Below are 23,510 nucleotides of genomic sequence, written 5' to 3'. Positions count from 1 at the left end.
GTAAGTCTCGCACTAATCCTTTGTTGGCCAGCTTTCGAATATTCTTCATGTTTACGTGGGCCAACCTCCTATGCCACAGCCATGATTCTTCTTCTTTTGACATGAAACACTTAGCAGAGGTATTAGTAGCACTTTTAAAAAAATACTTGATAAATGTTATCTACCCTTGTGCCTACTAGTACCGTGTCAAGTGTGTCAATGTGTTTGACCAGACATTGACTTGAATGAAACTCAATTGTGTAACCCGTATCACACAATTGGCTGACACTTAGGAGATTAAAGGTCATCCCCTTGACTAGAAGGACATTTTTGATTTGGAGACATTCAGATATATGAATATCTCCAACTCCTATAACCTTAAGGCTACCATTATTACCAAAGGACACATTACCTCTATTTTTGTTTTGAAGGGTAGTAAAGAGTGACTTGTCCCCGGTCATGTGCTTGGAGCATCCACTATCAACAAACCAAGTTGATAGATGCTCCCCCTTGACAAATGCCTACAAGACACGAAAGATAGATGTTTTAGGTACCCAAATCTTGGGACCTAATGCATCTACAATGAAAGACCTAGGAACCCATGCCTTGGTCACACCCTTTCTAGTCTCATGAACCCTAGAAGCATGTGATCTATGAAATTGGGTTCTAGACACTAGGGAAATGAAACTAGACTCCTTAGGTTGATATCCTAACCCAGCCTTGTTGTAGACCGCCCTTTGGGCATTTAGAATCATATCTAAGGTCTTAGAGCTAGTTGAGAATTTCTCAAGCATTTTCTTGAGTTTCTCAACTTCACTCTTTAAGGCTTTGTTTTCATCCTCAAAAAGCTCTTGATGTAGGTCATCAACCTCATCTTCCCTAAGAGTCTTCAAGTGTTCTACTTCATCTTTTAATGATTTGATTTCAGTTTTTGATTTCTTAAGCAAAGTAGATAAATGTGCAATAGTTTTATAGCATTTTTCTAAGTGAGGAGAAGTTACCTCTTCATCATCTGAAGATGATGAAGCCGCGGCTGATGTATCACTTCCGGAATCTGATTCCTCCCTTGCCATGAGCGCTAATTGACGAGTGCTTTTCTCCTTCTTCTCTTCCTCCGATGAGCTTGAGGAGGATTCATCCCAAGTAGCTTTGAGAGCTTTCTTCTTCTTGGCCCTTTCCTCCTTCTTCTTGAGTTTTGGACACTCGCTCCGATAGTGCCCTTTCTTGCTACACTCATAACACGTAACATTAGTCTTATCAACATTTTGATTAATAGACTTACCTTTCCCTTTGTATCTCCGGCTCCTTCTCATGATTCTCCTTACAAAGTTGGTCATCTCGCTTGATGATGATCCACCTTCATCATCGGACTCGGAGGAGGATAAGGATGTAGGAATCTCTTTCTCCTTCTTCTTTTCTTTCTTCCTTCTTCCATCCTTGCTCTTTTCTCCTGCAACTAAGGCAATACCTTTCTCTTTTTGACCCTTGTTAGCGAGTTCATGAAGTTCCATTTCACAAAAGAATTCATCTAATTTAACAATTGAAAGGTCCTTGGAGACCTTGTAGGCATCTACCATAGATGATCACAAGGCATTCCTTGGAAAGGCTTTGAGAGCGTACCTTACAAGATCGCGATTCTCTACGTGTTCATCTACGGAATGAAGACCATTGATGATCTCTTTGAACCTTCCGTGTAGTTCACTTACCGTTTCGTTCTCCTTCATGGTGAGATTTTGTAGTTGGTTTAGGAACAAGTCTCTCTTGGCGATCCGAGAGTCTCGGGTTCCTTCTTGGAGCTCGATGAGCTTGTTCCACAAATCTTTTGCGCTCGCAAATGGACCTACCTTGACAAGTTGATCTTTGGCTATCCCACATTGTAGAGTGACCACCGCCTTGGCATCGGCTTGTCCTTTGCGAGTTTGCTCGGCGGACCACCTTGACGACTCTAGTTCCTTACCTTCTTTGTCCTTCGGAGGTGTGAACCCTTCCTTGACCGAGAACCACATGGAGATGTCGGTCTTGAGATAATACTCCATACGGCTCTTCCAATATTGGAAGTCTGCTCCGTCGAAGTAGGGTGGACGATTGGTGCTAAAACCTTCCTTCATAGCCATCTTCTTGCTCTTTAGGATGTTAATCCGGATGAAGAGCGCCTTGCTCTGATACCACTTGTTAGGACCTTCGGATGGCTAGAGAGGGGGGGTGTGAATAGCCTCCTCTAAAAACTCAATTAATCTCCTCACAAAAGTTTGTTAGCACAGCGGAAATAAGCAAAAGGAAAACTAATGCAAGGAAAAGAAACAACCCACCACCAACACAACAAGGATGTACGAGGTTCGGGGATAACTTACCTCGACTCCTTGGCGTATCCGTAAGGTGGGCGATCCCTTGATCTTTCGGTAGATCACACCCCGGACAGATTCCGGCTAAGTATTTATCCTTCTCGGTGGAGTAACCTCTCCACAAAGTCTCAGAAAAGATTTGAAATGAAGCACAAGACTTACAGAGTTTAGTGGCTAAAAGGAATGAACAATAAACTTACAGCCACGATGAAAGCAAAGCGCAAAGACAGAAGAAATTCCTCAACCAAGAGCTCAAAAACACAACACTCTTGCTTGATCGACAGAGAGTTTTTGAAAATCCTCACTCAAACCTCTCTTCTTCCTTCTTCTTATTCCTCTGCTTTCTCACTGTCTTCAGCCAGAGCCGAATCACTGTCACCTGTATCGAATCACTGCGACCAACTCAGGCGTCGCCAATCACTCTTCCTCCTCATCTGGTTCTCTGAACTCACACCAATACCATCCATGGTCTTCACTGGTGTCTCTGTGCTCGAACCAATAAGCAAGAGTCAAGCTGTTGCCAACTGATCACAGCCAGTGAACGTTGACGCTCCAATTGCTCCATTTGCAGCGAAACACAGTAGAAAGAGCACTTGGTTTTATTCTTCTGATGGAGCTTAATTTGAATTTAAGCATTGGTATGACACCTGCAACCTGTAACTCAAAAAGCTTACAGCAGATGGTTAGATCAGATGAATCAGAAATCGCAGAGAAACAGCAGAAGACAAACGACATCGTTGTGGATCAGTCAACAGACCGATCCATAGCCCTCTGGACCGATCAGGACACATCCTGATCGGTCTGTGGACCGATCAGCCTATAGGTGGATCGGTCCACAGACCGATCCCCCTATTGTTCTGAATCACATCGCTTCCACCAGACCGATCAGATAACCCACAGAAAGCTGCTATGTGGTTACTGATCGGTCACGAGACCGATCAGATAACTAAGGTATCACTGGATCGGTCGACAGACCGATCCAGACAGCCAAAGTATCACTGGATCGGTCAACAGACCGATCCAATGCCTCTGTTAGTTTTAGAGCTTCCCAGGCCTAAATCCTAAAGCCTTCCTGATCTAGAGAACGAGCTAAAGAGCCCTCTCTGACCTAGTCCGGAGAACGAGCTACCGAGCCCTCTCCGACTTCCACGTCCGGTCCAGAGAACGAGCTACCGAGCCCTCTCTGACCTAGTCTGGAGAACAAGCTACCGAGCCCTCTCCGACTTCCACGTCCGGGTCAGAGAACGAGCTACCGAACCCTCTCTGACCTATTCTGGAGAACGAGCTGCCGAGCCATCTCCGACTTCGTCTGGTCCAGAGAACGAGCTACCGAGCCCTCTCTAACCTAGTCCGAAGAACGAGCTACCGAGCCCTCTCTGACTTCGCGAGCCAAGCTTCCAACTAACCTCGTCCGGAGAACGAGCCACCGAGCCCTCTCGGCCTAGTCCGGAGAACAAGCTACCGAGCCCTCTCACTTCCACGTCGGGTCGGAGAGCGAGCTACGAGCCCTCTCGGCCGAGTCCGAGAGCGAGCTACCGAGCCCTCTCCAACCGTGCGGTCCGGAGCGAGCTGAGCCCTCTCCAACTTCGTCCGGTCCAGAGACGAGCCACGGGCCCTCTCGACCTAGTCCGGAGGCGAGCTACCGAGCCCTCTCCGACTCCATCCGGTCCGAGAACGAGCTACGAGCCCTCTCTGACCTAGTCCGAGAACGAGCTACCGAGCCCTCTCAGCCTCCGGTCCAGAGAACGAGCTACCGAGCCCTCTCTGACCTAGTCCGGAGAACGAGCTACCGAGCCCTCTCCGACTTCCACGTCCGGTCTAGAGAACGAGCTACCGAGCCCTCTCTGACATAGTCCGGAGAACGAGCTACCGAGCCCTCTCCAACTTCGTCCGGTCCAGAGAACGAGCTACCGAGCCCTCTCTGACCTAGTCCGGAGAACGAGCTACCGAGCCTTCTCTGACCTCCCATGCCAAGCTTCCATACTTGGACTTTTTCCGAATCAGATCAACTCAAGTTGGGTCAACCAGGTCAACCTTGACCAAAGGTTGCACCCACAATCCCCCAAGTTCCTATTCTTGTCAAACATCTAAATATAACTTCTCTATTCTTGTCAAACATCAAAATATACCTCGAGTCAGGTCAACTCGAGTCGGGTCACCCAGGTCAACCTTGACCTAAGGTTGCACCAACAATTGAGACCTGCACAAACAACATTATCAATTCAGGCAGTAACTTTTGAATATTAAATAAAAAAAATGAAACAATGATCAACCTCATCCTGCCAGGCACTGCCACGCGGCCACCCGCGGCCAAACGTGGCCACCGATGGCACCGACAGCCAACCCCGGCCACCCACATCCAATCGAGGCCAGGGACGCGATGCGGGGCAGAGTCGGCCAGCCACACGACGGCGGCCAGCCAGCGCCTGGCAGCAGCCAGCCACACGCCGACCAGGCAGCGCCTGGTGGCGGCCAGCCCACGCCTGGTGGCGCCCAGCCTGCTCCTGGCGACGGCCAACCCGCTCCTAGTGGTCTCCAGCCTACGCCTGGAAGCCATTGCCTGGCAGCGGCCAGCCCACGGCGGCGGCCATCCCGCGGCCACCCCGGAGATCACGTTGTGGCCGAGAGAGGGAGATCCGAGAGCAGCGTAGAGAGATGGGCTTACCAATCGAAAAGCTTCCACTGCCGGAGATCATGCGGTCATCGCAGATCACACCGTCATCGGTCGGAGATGTGGCCGAAACCCTCCTGGAAATCGCAGGTTGGAAGGGGGAACAGGGGAGAGAGGAAAGAAATGGGGAAGAAAATAAGAAGCGTGATGAGGTATAGATCTAGGATTTTTATCATCAAATATTTTTTGTTCCCAATTTCGTCCCTAAATTTGGGACGAATCCCTGGATTCGTTTCAAATTTTGGGACGAATCCTGGATTCGTCCCAAAATCTGGAACAAATTCAGGGATTTGTCCCAGAATTTAATTTTTTTAAATAAAAGAGGAAAAAATTCAGAAGGAATAAATACAGACCTACAGATATCGAAATTTGATGAAACAAGTTTCTATGTATTTGTATCATTGTCTTGATCGCAAATATATCCATAAAAATATTTTTTTACCAAATATATTGATTTTTAGAATTTTTTAATCCCAATTTGACTTATTTTTGGTGTTAAAAATTTGAATCACTCAAAATAATAATTCAAAATTATGGATGATGATATATTTACGATCATAACAATGATACGAACGCATAGAAACTTGTTTCATGAAATTCCGATGTCTCTAGGTCAATATTTAAGGTTTCGGTCACTTATTTATAACCATTTGCTGTACAACACCTTTTTAGTTAGTAGCAACCTATATATGTTTTAAAAAATATCTATCTAGAGACATTAGAATTTTGTGAAACAAGTATCTGTACGTTCGTATCATTGTCTTGATCGTAAATATATCCAGAAAATTTTTTTTTGACCAAATATATTGATTGGCGGAATTTTTTAATTCCAATTTGACCTAATTTGTGTTAAAAATTTGAATCACTCAAAATAATAATTCAAAATTATGGATGATGGCATATTTATGATCAGGACAACGATATAAACGCATAGAAACTTATTTCATGAAATTCCGATGTCTCTAGCCTCTAGGTCAAGATATAAGCTTTCGGTGTTTGATTTTTTTTTTTTTAATTATTTCCAATTTTGGGACGAATCCTGGATTCATCCCAAAACTTGGGACAAATCCAGGGATTCGTCCCAAAATTTGGGATGAATCCATAGATTTGTCCCAAAAATTAAATTATTTAAAAAAAATAAAAAATATGGACAACTTAAATATGGACCTAGAGACATTGGAATTTTATGAAACAAGTTTCTATGCGTTTGTATTATTGTCCTGATCGTAAATATATCCATAAAAATATTTTTGATCAAATATATTGATTTTTGTAATTTTTTAATCCCAATTTGACCTATTTTTGGTGTTAAAAATTTGAATAATTGAAAATATTAATTCAAAATTATGGATGATGACATATTTATGATCAGGACAACGATACGAATGCATAAAAACTTGTTTCATGAAATTTCGATGTCTTTAAGTCTATATTTAAGGTTTCGGTCACTTATTTACAACCATTCGCTGCACAACACCTTTTTAGTTAATAGCAACCTATATATGTTTTAAAAAATAACTACCAAGAGAAATCAGAATTTGATGAAACAAGTTTCTCTCATTCGTATCGTTGTCCTGATCGTAAATATATCCATATAAATATTTTTTTACCAAATATATTGATTTTTAGAATTTTTTTAATCCAAATTTGACCAATTTTTGGTGTTAAAAATTTGAATCACTCAAAATAATAATTCAAAATTATGGATGATGGTATATTTATGATCAGGACAACGATATGAATGCATAGAAACTTGTTTCATGAAATTCTGATGTCTCTAGGTCAAGATATAAGCCTTCGATGTTTGATTTTCTTTTTTTTTAAAATTAATTTCAGTTTTGGGACGAATTCTGGATTCGTCCCAGATTTTGGGATGAATCCAGAGATTCGTCCCAAAACTTAAATTATTTAAAAAAATAGAGAAAAATGGGACACCTTAAATATGAACCTAGAGACATCAGAATTTCATGAAATAAGTTTTTATGCATTTGTATCGTTGTCCTGATAAAAAAATATATCCATAAAAATATTTTTTTACCAAATATATTGATTTTTAGTATTTTTAATCCCAATTTAACCTATTTTTGGTGTTAAAAATTTGAATCACTCAAAATAATAATTCAAAATTATGGATGATGGTATATTTACGATCAGGACAATGATACGAACACATAAAAACTTGTTTCATGAAATTCCGATATCTCTAGATCAAGATATAAGATTTCGGTGTTTGATTTTCTTTTTTAAAATTAATTTCAATTTTGGGACGAATCCTGGATTTGCCCCAAATTTTGGTACGAATCCTGGATTCGTTCCAAAACTTAAATTATTTTAAAAAAATAGGAAAAAAATTGGACGTCTTAAATATGAACCTAGAGAAATCAAAATTTCATGAAACAAGTTTTTATGCATTTGTACCATTGTCTTGATTATAAATATATCCATAAAAATATTTTTTTACCAAATATATTGATTTTTAAAATTTTTTAATCCCAATTTGACCTATTTTTGTGTTAAAAATTTGAATCACTCAAAATAATAATTTAAAATTATGGATGATAGTATATTTACGATCAGGACAATGATAGGAATGCATAAAAATTTGTTTCATGAAATTCCGATGTCTCTAGGTCAAGATATAAGCTTTCGGTGTTTGATTTTCTATTTTTAAAATTAATTTCAGTTTTGGGACAAATCCTGGATTCGTCCCAGATTTTGGGACGAATCCAGGGATTCATCCCAAATATTAAACTAGTTAAAAAAGGGGGAAAAATGGGAAAACCTTAAATATGAACCTAGAGATATTGGAATTTTGTGAAACAAGTTTCTATACGTTTGTATCATTGTCCTGATCGTAAATATATCCATAAAAATATTTTTGACCAAATATATTGATTTTTGGAATTTTTTAATCCCATTTTGACCTAATTTGTGTTAAATTTTTGAATCACTCAAAATATTAATTCAAAATTTTAGATGATGACATATTTACGATTAGGATAATGATACGAACGTATAGAAACTTGTTTCATGAAATTCCGATGTCTCTAGGTCAAGATATAAGTCATCCGTGTTTTTTTTTTAAAAATAATAATAATTTCAATTCTGGGACGAATCCTGGATTCGTCCCAGATTTTGGGACGAATCCTCGATTCGTTCCAAAATCTGGGACGAATCTAGGATTTGTCCCTAAATTTGGGATGAATTCTGGATTTTTTCCAGATTTGGGGACGAATTTAGCAACGAAATCTTTTTCCTTTTGCAAACTTGAAACGAAATTTTTTTGTTGCAAATTTCGTTGGTCATTTGGGTCGAAATTTATTTCCGTAGGTAAATTTGTCCCAATTTTGGGACAAATTATTTTCGTTCCAGACTTTTGTTCCCAAATTTGTGTTTTTTTGTAGTGTCTCCAAATTGAATCAAGTTGTGAACCGTTGATTGCTTGAAGAGATGAACTAGCCTCAACTAGTTGAACCACCTCTCCTCAACCTTAGTATTAGGTTCAATTCCCTTAGGGAATAGGTTCCTCTCACCTAGGAGGTCACTCAATATCGTGATTTACCTTCCTTTCACAAGGCATTGGGGGGAGCGCTTGGGGTGAGCGTTATCATCTTTTACCACCTAGTATTTAGTTTAATTGGTTTGGTTTAAATCCTAGTTCACGAGTCATTTTTGATTCCCTAGCAAACAAGATCATATTCACATTTCAAAGATAATACTTTAAATGTAGGAAAAATCGTAATGAACTTGAAATAAACTCTTGCTTGTAAAATGTGATATGAACTAAGGAATTAAGCAAGAGCAAAATAAGATATAAATGTTGTTTTTCACCCCCTCTATATTAAACATGATTTAGCTAAGGATATATACCTCTCTTATGTACTAGTCACTATTCCAAAGATTAGTAGCCGATCATTATTTACCTCCTCCGTGTTGACCTTGGGACGGGTTGGCGGGGGTGCTGGGGACGAGCGTATTCACCTTTTTGCCATAATGATTTAGCTAAGGATATAAATATAAATTTTACTATAGATAAATTTTATATTTTAAAATTTATTAGGGTACAACTTTGTTGAATAATAGAATGTAATGACTTTTTTTATTATATATGTATATAATTTTTTTATTTTTATAATAATATCTAGTCACGTCTCCTAAATTATCACGCACCCAATAATAAGCATTATTTTTAGAAGCTAGATGAAGTAAATAAATTATTAATTTTCCTTTCCTTTAGAAGCCCATAAGGAATAAAAAAAAATTTCTTATTTGGCTCAAATTTAATTTTGTCGACTTTTTTTTTTAATTCTTGCGATATTTATATTTATATTTATTTATCCAATTTTAGAACCTAAAACACTATAAAAACACTATGCAGTTAGTTGACTTTCAACATTTCTAAAACATATTCATAGCAAGGATGAAGGCGATTAGCTTGATCATGGTATTGATCATTCTCATCGGCTCGTGCCCTTTTAATCAAGGTATATATCGGTATGATAAATCTTCATTAGTAGAGAAAATATATTCTTATTATCTTTTATCATACGATAATACAGGGCGTGTGACTCAAATGTTTCTTGAAAATGAATTGAATATGATGAACAAGAACCAGAGCAAGTTGGTGTTGACATTTTGTAAAAAGGAATCGTCGTGTGTGGACTTTAGCCCTTGCTATTGTTGCTTAGCCCTTGACCCAAAGACGAAGAATTGTGCTCGAACAAGAGAAGCGTGTCTGGCAATTTGCCCAATTTGTGACCCTGATTGTCACCCACCCTTACTTCCTTGATTAGTCGATGATTCATAAGAATGTTCAGTTGTTTTCAGCTAAATAAATGAAGTTGCTTTTAATGGATTTAATTAGTATTTTCTAGTGTAATGAATTTGGTTATGATATTCTCATGTTCAGTTTTTTAAGAATCATCGTCTCTCGTCCATACAATTATCAATTAGTGTTCTTTTAGAAAAAAACTAGAGTTTTATTAAGATAAATTTTGGAAAAGATCGATTAGAATTTTTTTATTAGATAAACTAAAAGTTGCGTTGTTTAGGCATTTTAAGAAAATCTGTTAAGGTTTTGATTATCAATTATAAAATAGATTAAAATCCTATATATTGTTAGCATTGAGAGTTTAAATTACAATAAGAGTTTGAGCATCGTTACTTTTTTTATATAAATTATGATTTGCTTATAATAGAATTATTCTTTCGATCTCTTCCTTCAATCCAACAAGGTAAATATTCCATAATAATAATAATAATAATAATAATAATAATAATAATAATAATAATAATAATAGGATAAAAATTAAGATGACACTAATCATTTGTGAAATAATCAGATGAGCAATCCTTTTCAATTAAAGTTAAATGGGCATCCCATTTAACATGAAATATTCAAAATATTTTCACTTTATATTTGGTTCAAAAATTAGGTATTTCTGAACCGGATTTAAGTTCTAGACTTTGTGTAGAAGCTAGCAAGTAGTTTTTACAACGTGTAATAGCTAGTTGTTAATTTCTAAAATATAATTATTATATCATTTTGATTTTTTTTATTAGAAAATGATAATATGGTTCACACGACATTTCAATAAACAAAACAAATGAAGGAGACTACATGCCACCTACTATATTTCAAATGAACATAATCTAATCATGATCGGTCATATAAAAGTTAGCAAATAGTCATTACACGTTGTAGCAACTACTTACTTCTACAATAATATCATTAACTTATGTTGAATTTGCTTATTAGAGAGTGAAAGTATGGTTAAAATAACATTGGACTACATGACACCTACTACATTTTAAATAAATATAATCTAATCATGATTGGCCATATATAAACGGTAGGATTTTGCATGTGGGAAGAGGGGGGTGAATCACGTTATTTTAAAATCTCTTTTTTTTTTATATTTTTAAAACAAGTATGTAATGGAAAAAACCTAAGTAAGAAAAGGCAGAATACAACACACATGTATTTTACTTGGTTCAAAGTCTTTGATGACTTCTACTCCAAGAACTAGATCCTTTGGACATTTCTCAATGGGTAATTCTAATATAGAGCAATCAAATATAGAAATGAAGGAAATGTAACAAACCTACGCACTTCCTTATGCAAAAAAAGGAAGTGTAGGTTTGTTACCCAACACAAAGACAGAGAATTTGGTTGCGCTCGAGTATTGGTGTTGGTCGGTTTGTAGTAGTTAGGTGTAGTAGAGTCGCAACACAGCAGTAGCACAAAGATAGCACATGAGAATGATTGTGAAAGCTCGTAAAAAAATTATATTGAAGTTGTTGGTCGAGACTACCTTATATAGGTCATTGGAGGTGCTCTAATGCCTTGAGGCACCTCCAATGTTGCTGATCCAATTCGCAAACTTTAGCCATTATCCTCTTAAAGGTGCCTCCAATAGCTTTGAGGCACCTCCGAGGCACCTTCATTGACCAAAACTTCATTTACGAAGCTTATCTACGTGAGGGTACCTCCATCTTATCTAGGTCACCTCTAGTGCTTCATTGGAGGTACTTCAAGTTCTTTTCATCCGAGATTGACTTTTTACAATTAACTCTTGCAAAAACAAGTTAGTCCAAAAATAAAAAAAATCCTATAAAATAGAGTTAGCACATTAAATAAAATAAAATTATGAGTTAGATCTTGTCCTACCAAGACCAGGATCTAATTTTGGTCTCAACTTAGATTTCTAAAATGGATTTAACTTGGACCAGCACCTACAGTTCCATTGGGACTTATTCTCATTGAATCTCTCTCCTCCAGTACTTATCTCCACTTACTATTTGTAGATTTACTTGACTTTGATCTCTTGACTCACTAGGTCTTTTTGCCAGATGCTCCATCTAGACTTTAGATAGTTGTCAGGTCTTGCAGACCCAACTGGACATACTACTAGATATCAGGTTTTCTCTTGACCTATTTGAGTGTCCTACCAGTTATCAAATCCTCTTGACCTAATTAGATTTCAGTCTGGTGTCAGGTCCTCTAGACCCATCAATTCCTTTAGTTTGCATACTTGGTAAATACATTAAATCACACAAAATCTAACTTTAACCTTTTGTCAAACATCAAAACTTGAGTTTGATTATAGTACTAACTGTACTAACAATCTCCCATTTTTTATAATGACAACCTAGGTTAATCTTAAAAAAATAGAGAAATAATAATGAAGTAAAATAACAGCATCAGTATAAATTGTTTTTCGTTATCTTATGATTTTTCTTTAGTTATCATAACCCATCATCTTCCCCCTTAAAACAAGCAGTACAGGTAAACAAGAGGAAGCAATCAACATATATCTAAAGTTACATACATATACAATGAAAAGGAACTAGTAAATAAGTCAAATAGGAAAAGTACAAGCATATCCAAAAAAAGTAATATAAACCAAAGTAGCAACAATATCGAAGGCTCATTAGCTGATTGAGATGGAGGGTGAGTCAAATGTAAGACATAAAGAATGTCCTCCATCCACTAAATTCCAGTAGTCACCTATTCATGAAGACTAGAAACTGACTACTCGAGATGAGAGGGAGACTCCTCTAGTCTAGCAACTCGCTCCTCTAAGGAATGGAAAATCGAAGGCGGGGTCGGAAATAGAAGAGATGTAAAGATGTCGGAAAATGTGAACTCTGACATTTCCTCCTCTGTGGCCTCAACTACTTCGTCATCCTTGGCTGGGACGACTGCCTCTCCAAGTTAAATCCCCATTAGCAGCAACCTCTATATGGACTTGATCCAGTGGTAAGAACGGGGGACCCCCTTTTTTGGGGAAGTCAACGCCACGTGGAAGTCACAGTGGCAGTTGTCCATCCGGAGAGGGTCGGGTCCGACCGGACGGCCGGCCGGCCGCCCGGTGGAATTAAACTTCCGAAGAGGGATGGGTCCGAGCGGCTGGCCGACCGAACGATATTCGGCTGATGGTTAAAGGCGCCCTGTCGAAATTAGGGTTCCGGCGCTCAGTGAAAAAGGTCGCGGGGCCGAGCGGACGTCCCGCTCGGCCAAAGCCATAAGGTAACACTGCTAATAGTCTCCACAAAGCACGTGATGGAAGATCTCCCCAAGTAAACCACCGCATATGTCCGGCCGGATGTTGAGGGAGATGTCCGCCCGGAAGCCAGATCTGGAGCAAAGGGGAAAAGGACCAGGGACGTCTTTTTCTGACAACAGGTATGTTTCACGTGTGGGCCATGCTCCAAATCTTGTGACAGGGGATTCCGCTGTCCCATCGAGGACATGCTGAGACTGTAGCAGTATGGGTTAGGGAAGCTCACTGACAAGTCCTTACTGGAGTATGAGCCATGGACACGTGTACACCTCGGTAGGTGTACACTCACTTCTTCGCTGCCCTATATAAAGGCCCTCATTCTTCGCCGGAGGTACGCATACTACGAGTTTTGAAGCCACTGTTTCTTTCTTAAGCTTCGCCTGACTTGAGCGTCGGAGGGTCGCCGCCGGGAACCCCTTCCCGGCCTGACTTCTGTGCAGGTTCGCCGGAGATTCGTGCGACCAGTCGAAAATCCACGCCAGCAGCCGGAAGCGCCACGTGCCCAGCGTCCGTTGATTCAGCATTCGGACAGGATCAAATTGGCGCCATCTGTGGGAACGCTCCTGCATCCGAATGGGAACAATGGACGAGGCTGGACGACAACACACGGTGACGCTTTCGACGGAGGAACTCGACGCTCTGGTCGAGATAAGGGCCGCCAAGCTTGTGGAGCAAAAACAGAAAGCCACAGCCGAGCGGCCGGAGCAACAAGCAACGTCAGCGTCTGGCGGTCGAGCGGAAGCACGCCGGCCACCGTTGCATTTCATCAGGCTCTATTCCGCACCCCCGAAGCCGCACCCACTCATAGAGATTGGGGATCTTCTGATGAGATGCCGAGACGAGACAACAGAAAAGGCAAGGCCCCCCGAGCGGACGCTTCTCCCGAGCAGAAGCACCGACTGCCACAGTCCCATTTCCCTCAAAAGCAGATACTTCATCTCCCGAATTTAACTTATAGCAAGCCCCTCCTTCTGGAACCTCAAGAGCGGGAGTTTGATGTCAGGCGATGAATCGACCACATACGAGGAAATTGGGTGGACGAGCTACCGAGCGGATGAAGATGGATTGGCACTTGGATCCACCATGAAGCGCAAATTATCTCCAGCCTTTCCGGGGCAAGGTGAAAGGTGCACCAATAGAATGTGTGCTGTATATTTTCCGTTTGGTTGTATATTTGAAATGCAGAAGGCAAAATGTTATGATGTGTGCAATTGGCATTATCGGCCGAGTGGCCTATCTTCATGGTGTATAAGATCTGAGCCAAGCGCTCGAGGCCGAAGGCCCCGATCCATTCGGCCGGAGGTATAGTATCCGAGCCAAGCGCTCGATGACGAAGGCTCGTGGAGCAACGGGAGCAGAAGGCTCAAGTAAAAGGATAACGCAGCAGGCCGCCTCCACCTCTGGGGGCCCGAGCGGCCATGGAGGACCGACCGGGAAGTTTCGCCATCCTCCTGGCCTTGATAAATTTCGACGAGTACATTGTATCCACCTCACTCCACGGGTATTCGGGAGTTGAGAAATTGAGTCAGATCTTATGTTGATCGGCAGGCCCCGAGCCGTTCGGCCGGAGGTATAATATTTGAGCCAAACGCTTGACGAAGAAGACCCCGAGCCGTTCGGTCAGGAGTACGTTATCTGAGCTGGGTGAAAGGTGCGCTAAATGTAAATTTATATACATTTTGGTCGCCTATGTCCTTGTAATGCAGGAAGCAAAATTAATTCAAAGGATGGCCAAGGGGTCCGCCGATCGGCAGTGTCGAAGTTAGCCGTAAAGGCCGTCGAGCTCCGACGTTAAATATCGAGAGACGAGCCGGCGTCTATAAACGTCCGAGCGGAAGACCGTCGAGCTCCGACGTTAAATATCGAGAGACGAGCCGGCGTCTATAAATAAGCCGAGCGGAAGACCGTCGAGCTCCGACGTTAAAAATCGAGAGACGAGCCGGCGTCTATAAATAAGTCGAGCGGAAGACCGTCGAGCTCCGACGTTAAAAATCGAGAGACGAGCCAGCGTCTATAAATAAGCCGAGCGGAAGACCGTCGAGCTCTGACGTTAAATATCGAGAGACGAGCCGGCGTCTATAAATAAGCCGAGCGGAAGACCGTCGAGCTCCGACGTTAAATATCGAGAGACGAGCCGGCGTCTATAAACGTCCGAGCGGAAGACCGTCGAGCTCCGACGTTAATATCGAGAGACGAGCTGGCGTCTATAAACGTCCGAGCGGAAAACCGTCGAGCTCCGACGTTAAATATCGAGAGACGAGCCAGCGTCTATAAACCCTCCGAGCAGTAAAAGGCGATCAAGGGGACTCGTACTCGCCGTCAATATCGTTCGACCACCTACGTGTTCCGCTCGGCCCAGTACCCAAAGATACTTCACCAACATCCAGTGAATTAACCCCTTCTGTCGAAGCAGAATATATTCGTTCGAGCGGATGGTATTTTCATGGCGCTGCTCGGCCGAACTGATAGTCCAGTCAGTCGGACTAATCGCCTCCGTGGTAAGAACGGGGGACCCCCTTTTTTGGGGAAGTCAACGCCACGTGGAAGTCACAGTGGCAGTTGTCCATCCGGAGAGGGCCGGGTCCGACCGGACGACCGGTCGGCCGCCCGGTGGAATTGAACTTCCGGAGAGGGATGAGTCCGAGCGGCTGGCCGACCGGACGATATTCGGCTAATGGTTAAAGGCGCCCTGTCGAAATCAGGGTTCCGGCGCTCAGTGGAAAAGGTCGCGGGGCCGAGCGGACGTCCCGCTCGGCCAAAGCCATAAGGTAACACTGCTAATAGTCTCCACAAAGCACGTGATGGAAGATCTCCCCAAGTAAACCACCGCATATGTCCGGCCGGATGTTGAGGGAGCTGTCCACCCGGAAGCCAGATCTGGAGCAAAGGGGAAAAGGACCAGGGACGTCTTTTCTGACAACAGGTATGCTTCACGTGTGGGCCATGCTCTAAATCTTGTGACAGGGGATTCCGCTGTCCCATCGAGGACATGCTGAGACTATAGCAGTATGGGTTAGGGAAGCTCACTGACAAGTCCTTACTGGAGTATGGGCCATGGACACGTGTACACCTCGGTAGGTGTACACTCACTTCTTCGCTGCCCTATATAAAGGCCCTCATTCTTCGCCGGAGGTACGCATACTACGAGTTTTGAAGCCACTGTTTCTTTCTTGAGCTTCGCCTGACTTGAGCGTCGGAGGGTCGCCGCCGGGAACCCTTTCCCGGCCCGACTTCTGTGCAGGTTCGCCGGAGGTTCGTGCGACCAGTCGAAAATCCACGCCAGCAGCCGGAAGCGCCACGTGCCCAGCGTCCGTTGATTCAGCATTCAGACAGGATCATGACTAATGATAACTGTCACTAACCAAATACATCATACTCACTAAGGAGAGTGAGTGTGCCCTAGGTGACATCTACTCCTATGGCCGAAAGCATAGATGTGAATATGAAGCAATAGGGCATATGAACCCATTCCCTAGTGATAATGCTAGATGCATGAATAATGTTATGAAATACATGAAGTGAAATATCTATGTCCAATTGCTGACATAATGCATAAAGAAAAAAAAAAGAATGGGAAATAACTATGTCAATTTAATTTTAATTGAATTGAATTGAATTTAATTTAAATTTAGTTTAATTTAATTTTAATTTTAATTTAATTTAATTTAATTTAATTTAATTTTTAATTTAAATTTAAATTTAAATTTAATTTAAATTTAAATTTAATTTTAAATTTAATTTTAATTTTAATTTTAATTTTAATTTAATTGAATTTAATTATAATTTAATTTCAATTGTAAATTTAAGTTAATTTCATTTAATTTAATTTTAAGTCGATTTGATTTTAAGTTGATTTAATTTTAAGTTAATTTAATAAATTTTAAAATAAATTTTTAAGTTAAAATACTTTTAAGAAAATTTTTTTAAGTTAAAATAATTTTTTAAGTTAAAATAATTTTTAAAATAATTTTTTAATTTAAAATAAATTTTAAAATAATTTTTAAGTTAAAATAATTTTTTAAAAATAATTTTATTAAATAATTTTTAAGTTAAAATAATTTTCAAAATAATTTTTTAAGTTAAAATGATTTTTAAAATTGTTTTTAAGTTAAAATGATTTTTAAAATAGTTTTTTTAAAAAAAAATTAAAGTGAGTTTTTTAAAAATAATTTTTAAAACACTTTTTAAAAGATTTTTTAAAATAGTTTTATATTATTTTAATTTAATTTAGTTTAATTTTAATTTAATTTAGTTTTAGTTTAATTTATTTTCATTTTCCGTTGAGTTTTAAATTTCAAGTTTAAGTTTAAGTTTAAAGTTTAATTTTTAAGTTTTAACATAAGTTAAGTTTTATTTAAGTTTTAATTTTTAACTTTAAAATTAAGTTTTAACTTTAAGTATTAATTTAAGCTTTAATTTAAGTTTAAATTTTCAATTTTAATTGTAAGTTTTAATGTAATCTTTTTGTTTTATTTTTAAGTTAATTCAAGTTTTATTTTTAAGTTAATTTTATTTTGAAGTTAATTTAAGTTAAGTTAATTTATTTTATTTTATTTTAATAATTTAATTTTAATATTAATTTATTTTCTTAGTCATCTCACTGATCTATGTTTTCAATCAAGGAATCCTATAATTTTGTAAGATAAGTTAGGTTCAATTTCAGGGTTTGGTTTAACTTTTTGTTAGATTCAGGTTTAGCTTTGGGTTCAATAAACATACATTCTTTGGATAAATTTCTGGGTTATGGTGAGTCACCTGGACATCATTAGAGTAACCATGCTTTCGAGATTTTTCAAATAGCCCTATCCATTGAACTTAGTACAAAACCTTGATCTAACTAGTTAGAATTTGAGGGGTAGCTTCAGTTAGTTCCACTCAGCCAAATGCATCAGGTCAAAGCCATAACTTCCTAGACATGCATAGACAGAGCTTCCTTAAGTTACTATCATCCAAAACTTTACCAGTACCGTAGGTTAAGTTAAACTTGTTAGTGCGGTTAGCACTAACAGTCTAACTCAAGTTTTGATGAATGACAAAGTAGGTTAATTTAGTTTCATTGTGATCTAATATTTGTTCAAGTGTGCAGGAGAAGCCCAGACAGGTCGACTGGCTAGCCTGATATTTGGCACGAAGCCCAGCTAGGTCGACGGGCCGACCGGATAGCTAGCACGAAGCCCAGCTAGGTCGACGGGCTGACCAAATAGCTGGCACAAAGTCCAGACTGATCGACGGGCTGACCGGACATCTGGTACGAAGTCTAGCTAGGTCAAAGGGCTGACTGGATAGCTGGCACGAAGTCTAGACGGGTTGATGTGCTAACCGGACGTTTAGCACGAAGTCCAGCTAGGTCAAAGGGCCGACTGGATAGCTGGCACGAAGTCTAGACGGGTCGACGAGCTGACCGGACATCTGGCAGGTAAGTTGAGGTAAGTCACTTGAGGGGAGTGACTGTGAGAACGTGTTCCCGGGAAGGGAACTTAGGCGCCGATCCAACTTAGAACCATTTCGGAACTCTAAGTTGAGATCTTGACTAGATAGCTGGCACGAAGTCTAGACGGGTTGATGTGCTAACCGGATGTTTAACACGAAGTCCAGCTAGGTCAAAGGGCCGACTGGATAGCTGGCACGAAGTCTAGACGGGTCGACAAGCTGACCGGACATCTGGCAGGTAAGTTGAGGTAAGTCACTTGAGGGGAGTGACTGTGAGAACGTGTTCCCGGGAAGGGAACTTAGGCGCCGATCCAACTTAGAACCATTTCGGAACTCTAAGTTGAGATCTTGACTAGATTCCGGTCTCGGTGAGACGAAATCTAATTACTATTCTTTTTTGATTATAAACTGTGCTAACACACTGTTTTGCAGGATATATAATTTACATTTGCCTCAGACTAACGTTTTCTTGCAGTAAGGAGATTACTGGAAAACAAGGGTCCGAGCGCCCGGAGGCAAATATTATCCTCAAACGCACGTCGACACGTGGAGCTTCATGGTTGGCTGGGCTACATCACACTCCAGGCACCCGGAAGGGATCCGGGTGCCCCAAGGCTCCTATATAAGGAGGGTGAGGCTTTAAGCAAGGGATTAAACACAAGATCTTCCATTGCTTGCTCCGTTGTGCTCCTGCGACACTGCGACCGACAAAATGTTGTTTTTCTTTATTCCATTTTATTGTAAGTATTTCTTTTTCTTAAAAGAAGTTTTGTACTTTACTATTGTAATATTTTACGAATTGCTAGTGGATTGTCCAACGAAAGTACTCGACGAGTGCGGACCTTGGAGTAGGAGTCGATATAGGCTCCGAACCAAGTAAAATATTACTTGTGTTAGCATTGTTCTAATTTCACTTTTTCTGCTACGTATTTACTCGCTTAAATTTGTAATCGCTATTCACCCCCCACTCCCGATCCAACAAAACTTTTATCCCTGTTTAATATAATTCTAATTACCCTGTCGGGTAAGTTGTTATTTTGGATGTGCCAACTAATTTGGCGTCTCCCCCTAAATTATTGATTTTCCATTTAAGATTTTTGTATAATTAAAGTTAATTTTATTTAAGATTTAATGTTTAGTTTTTTAATTTTGAATTAATTAAATTGGTCAAATTGTCCTTCTTTAAAGAAGTGTATTTAATATTTAGATTTTCTTTCAATCTTAATTTTATTAAGTTAAGATTTTTTTTAGTGTTTAAGTTTTTATTAGTTTTTTAATTTGAATTGATTAAATTATTTGAATTATATTTCTTTAAAGGTTTATCTCTTAACTTTTTATTAATTATTAATTTTAAATTTTCTTTAATATTTAATTTTGAATTTTCTTTAATATTTAATTTTGAATTTATTAAATTTGGTTTTGGTTTTATTAAAGTATTTGAATTTATCCTTATATTTTTTATCTTTTAAATTAATATGATTAGTTAATTTTATTAGATTAGTCTTATCTTTAAAATTTAATTTTTTGTTAATTAAATTATCTTGGATAGAATTTTCTAAGTTATGTTATCAAGATTATTAAATATTTTATTAAGAAATTTATTAATTTTATCTAGATCAATATTGACTTTGTCATCATTATCATTTGAATTTTCAGATTTATTTAAGTTTAAATTTGAATTTTTAATATTTAACTTTTTTGAATTTGTTAATTTGTTTAAATTTTTATGTAAAATAATATTTTTAATAATATTAATTGAATTTTTCTTAGGGGTAGAGTCGTTCAAATTGATTTGGTAATCATTTAATTTTTTATGGTTATTAATTATTTTCATATTTTCTAAATTGTTTAAATTAATTAGATTTGTTTTATAAGATAATATCCTTGGCGTATTTTTGAAAGTATTGTCAAATAAATTATTTTCACGTATATTTTCAAAAATATCCAAATTAACATGTATATTTTTTAAACTACTACTAGCATGAGTATTTTGATAAATATTACTAACCTTAGCACAACCCCTAATTCAGTAGGTTTTTCTGTTAGATCTAACTCGAGTCCGGATTTGATTTTGACTTGATCGTCTAACTCTAACGGCTCCTCGTGAAGCTTGGTCAGGCAGGTTCAAAACTCGTGGGCATCCTTGACCTTTCCTATCCTACAAGTAACTTCGTTAGGTATTAAATTTGAAATTAACTTTATTACTTTTTGGTTTGCTTCCGAGTTTTGTGTTGATCTTCTCAATGTCAGGCCACTATCGAAGTCGTTCATTAGAATAAAAGTTTCCATCTGCATCCTCCACAGATTGAATTCATGTCTTTTGTACATCTCATATGGAGGTGGTTGGTGAATGCTTCGTCCTTCGACTTGAGCCATTAAGCACTAAAGATAGAAAACTGAAAAGAGGTGTCAAGACTTGATCTTGGATTATCAATGCTGGAGAAAAAATATAGTATTTCACTAATTTCAAAAAAATAAAAAAAATAAAAATAAAAAATTTAAAAATATTATTTCAAATTTTGGTAAATGCGATATTTCGCTAATACTAACCAACGGTGAAAAGATGATAATGAATTTTTAAAAATAATTTTAAAGGATAAAAAATGAAAGGTGTAAGGATATTTTTTAAACACAAACGATATTTATTTTTCATTTAAAAAGAACCCCCTTGCTCGATTGATGGTTGTACCAATTCAGAACGGTACTCGCTCTGATATCACTTGTTGGATCGTAGAAGTCACTAGAAGGGGGTGAATAGTGATCAAAAAATTCATAGTGAAATTTAGTCGAGTACGCAAAGGAAGAAAGGAAAAGAAAATACAATACTAACACGAACCAGTTTTACTTGGTTCGGAGCCTTCATCGACCCCTACTCCAAGGCTCGCACTCGTCTAGTGCGTTCGTTGGGAAATTCACTAACAGTTCTAAAAGTGATTACAAATTTAAGTAAAAGTATAATAAAAACAAAATACCAACAACAAAAATTAGACTCGAGTCGCAGGTTGTCAGAGAAGCCTCGCAGCGTCACAGGAGTAGTGCACAATAGAGCAGTCGTAGGAAGAAGTTATTGTATCTTGCTCCATGGTGAGACCTCTTTATATAGGAAGCTTCGGGCCCTCGGATCCCTTCCGGACGCTCGGACCGTGACGTCGGCTCGGGCAATCAGTGTAACACCCCACCCTCCTCACTACTGGACTGTGAGGGCGGAGCGCTACTGGACTACTAACTTTACTTAACTAACATTGCACACATGTTGATAGTAATTCCTAAAACTCTCGGAGAACTCAAAACATACAATTAACTAGCAGCGGAAGACTAAATTACACATCTAATACATTCTACTCAACTCTTTGTTAATAAATTCTTATGCTAAATCCCAAGGCTTCTATAGTCCAGGCATCACACATTCATCCGCACCTCCTTGTCGCCTTCCTTTACTATAGCTTTTCCTTTCCTTTATCTGCAGTAAGAGGAAATGCATCTATAAGAAAAATTACTTAGTAAGCGCTATCTAACTCACAAAACTCGAGTATGCATGTAAGCTGAAAGAAATCTAGAAACTAAATGCTCATCTAATAGCAAACGAAACATAGCATACTGAAATACTAAACATGTAAGCAAATCTAAACAACATGTCAGTATATAAGAAGCTAAACTTGTTGAATTTTAAACTTATGTGAAGCTTATTTTTTTTGTTTGAAAACTTATACTTTAATACTTCAAAATAATAATCAACTTTCTTCTTGGGCCCGGCAACTGTACTTGCTATGCGCGCATCCCTAACTAGATCCGAGATAGCTGGTCCCGAATCTAGTAGGGTTTACTAGGTTATCTAAACCTAGGGACGACTATGGGAGCCCAGCCCAAGGACAACTGAGAGTCCAGCATAGTGCCACTGATAAAAAGTAAAATACTGATTTATAAGCTGATATAGAGTCCAATACAGTGTCACTGATAAAAGTAAAATACTTGTTATCTTTTAATACTTCTAATATATAATACCTCGGCATTTTAACGAGCACCTTGTGTGCCAAAATCCCTAAAGTCTTGACTTTGGGATCTACTTAAGGCCTTGGCCTTTTTTTTCTTTTCTTTATCTTTCTTATACTTGTTAATACCTCTAATAAAAGAATGCTTCTTTAAAAACTGAAATGTTTAAACAAATTCTAACTTTGAAATGCATAAACAAAAATCTGCATACTATGCTAATCAAAATTCTGCATACTATTCTAATCAAGATTCTGCATTCTATGCTACACTATTTCTGCATACTATGCAAACATAAAATCTGTTCTATAAGCTTAATTAAAATCTGCACTATAAGCTTACATAAAAATCTGCACTATAAGCTTAATTAAAATCTGTACTATAGACTTAATTAAAAAATCTGCACTATAAGCGCTTAATTAAAATCTGCAATATAAGCTCTACATAAAAATCTGCATTATAAGCTTAATTAAAATCTGCACTATAGGCTAAATTAAAAATCTGTACTATAAGCGCTTAATTAAAATCTGCAATATAAGCTCTACATAAAAATCTGCATTATAAGCTTAATTAAAATCTGCACTATAGACTTAATTAAAAATCTGCACTATAAGCGTTTAATTAAAATCTGCAATATAAGCTCTACATAAAAATATGCATTATAAGCTTAATTAAAATCTGCACTATAGGCTTAATTAAAAATCTGTACTATAAGCGCTTCTTATGCTTCGAATTCAAGAAGAACAAAGGTCCGAAACTACTCCTACTGTAGGTGAGAAGCACTTACCTTGATTCTTAGACTCACAATTGAACAAAAAGGGCTTCTAGGACCTTGGCCGACCGCCGGAGATGATGCCCTAACTCCCTTTCATTTTCTGCCCGAGCTCCGCCATCGTACGCAGAAGAGAAGGAGAGAATGGTTTAAGTCATGGGAAAATAGAGCATCAACTTATCCCTTTTATAACTTAATATTTCTGTTAACTCCTTAAATAAATTCGCTAGCTTTTCTAAACAGACAAATCTAACATCAACTTA

Source organism: Zingiber officinale, chromosome 7A, assembly GCF_018446385.1.
Source record: "Zingiber officinale cultivar Zhangliang chromosome 7A, Zo_v1.1, whole genome shotgun sequence".
NCBI classification, from domain to species: domain Eukaryota; kingdom Viridiplantae; phylum Streptophyta; class Magnoliopsida; order Zingiberales; family Zingiberaceae; genus Zingiber; species Zingiber officinale.
Note: the sequence above shows the minus strand (reverse complement) of the source record.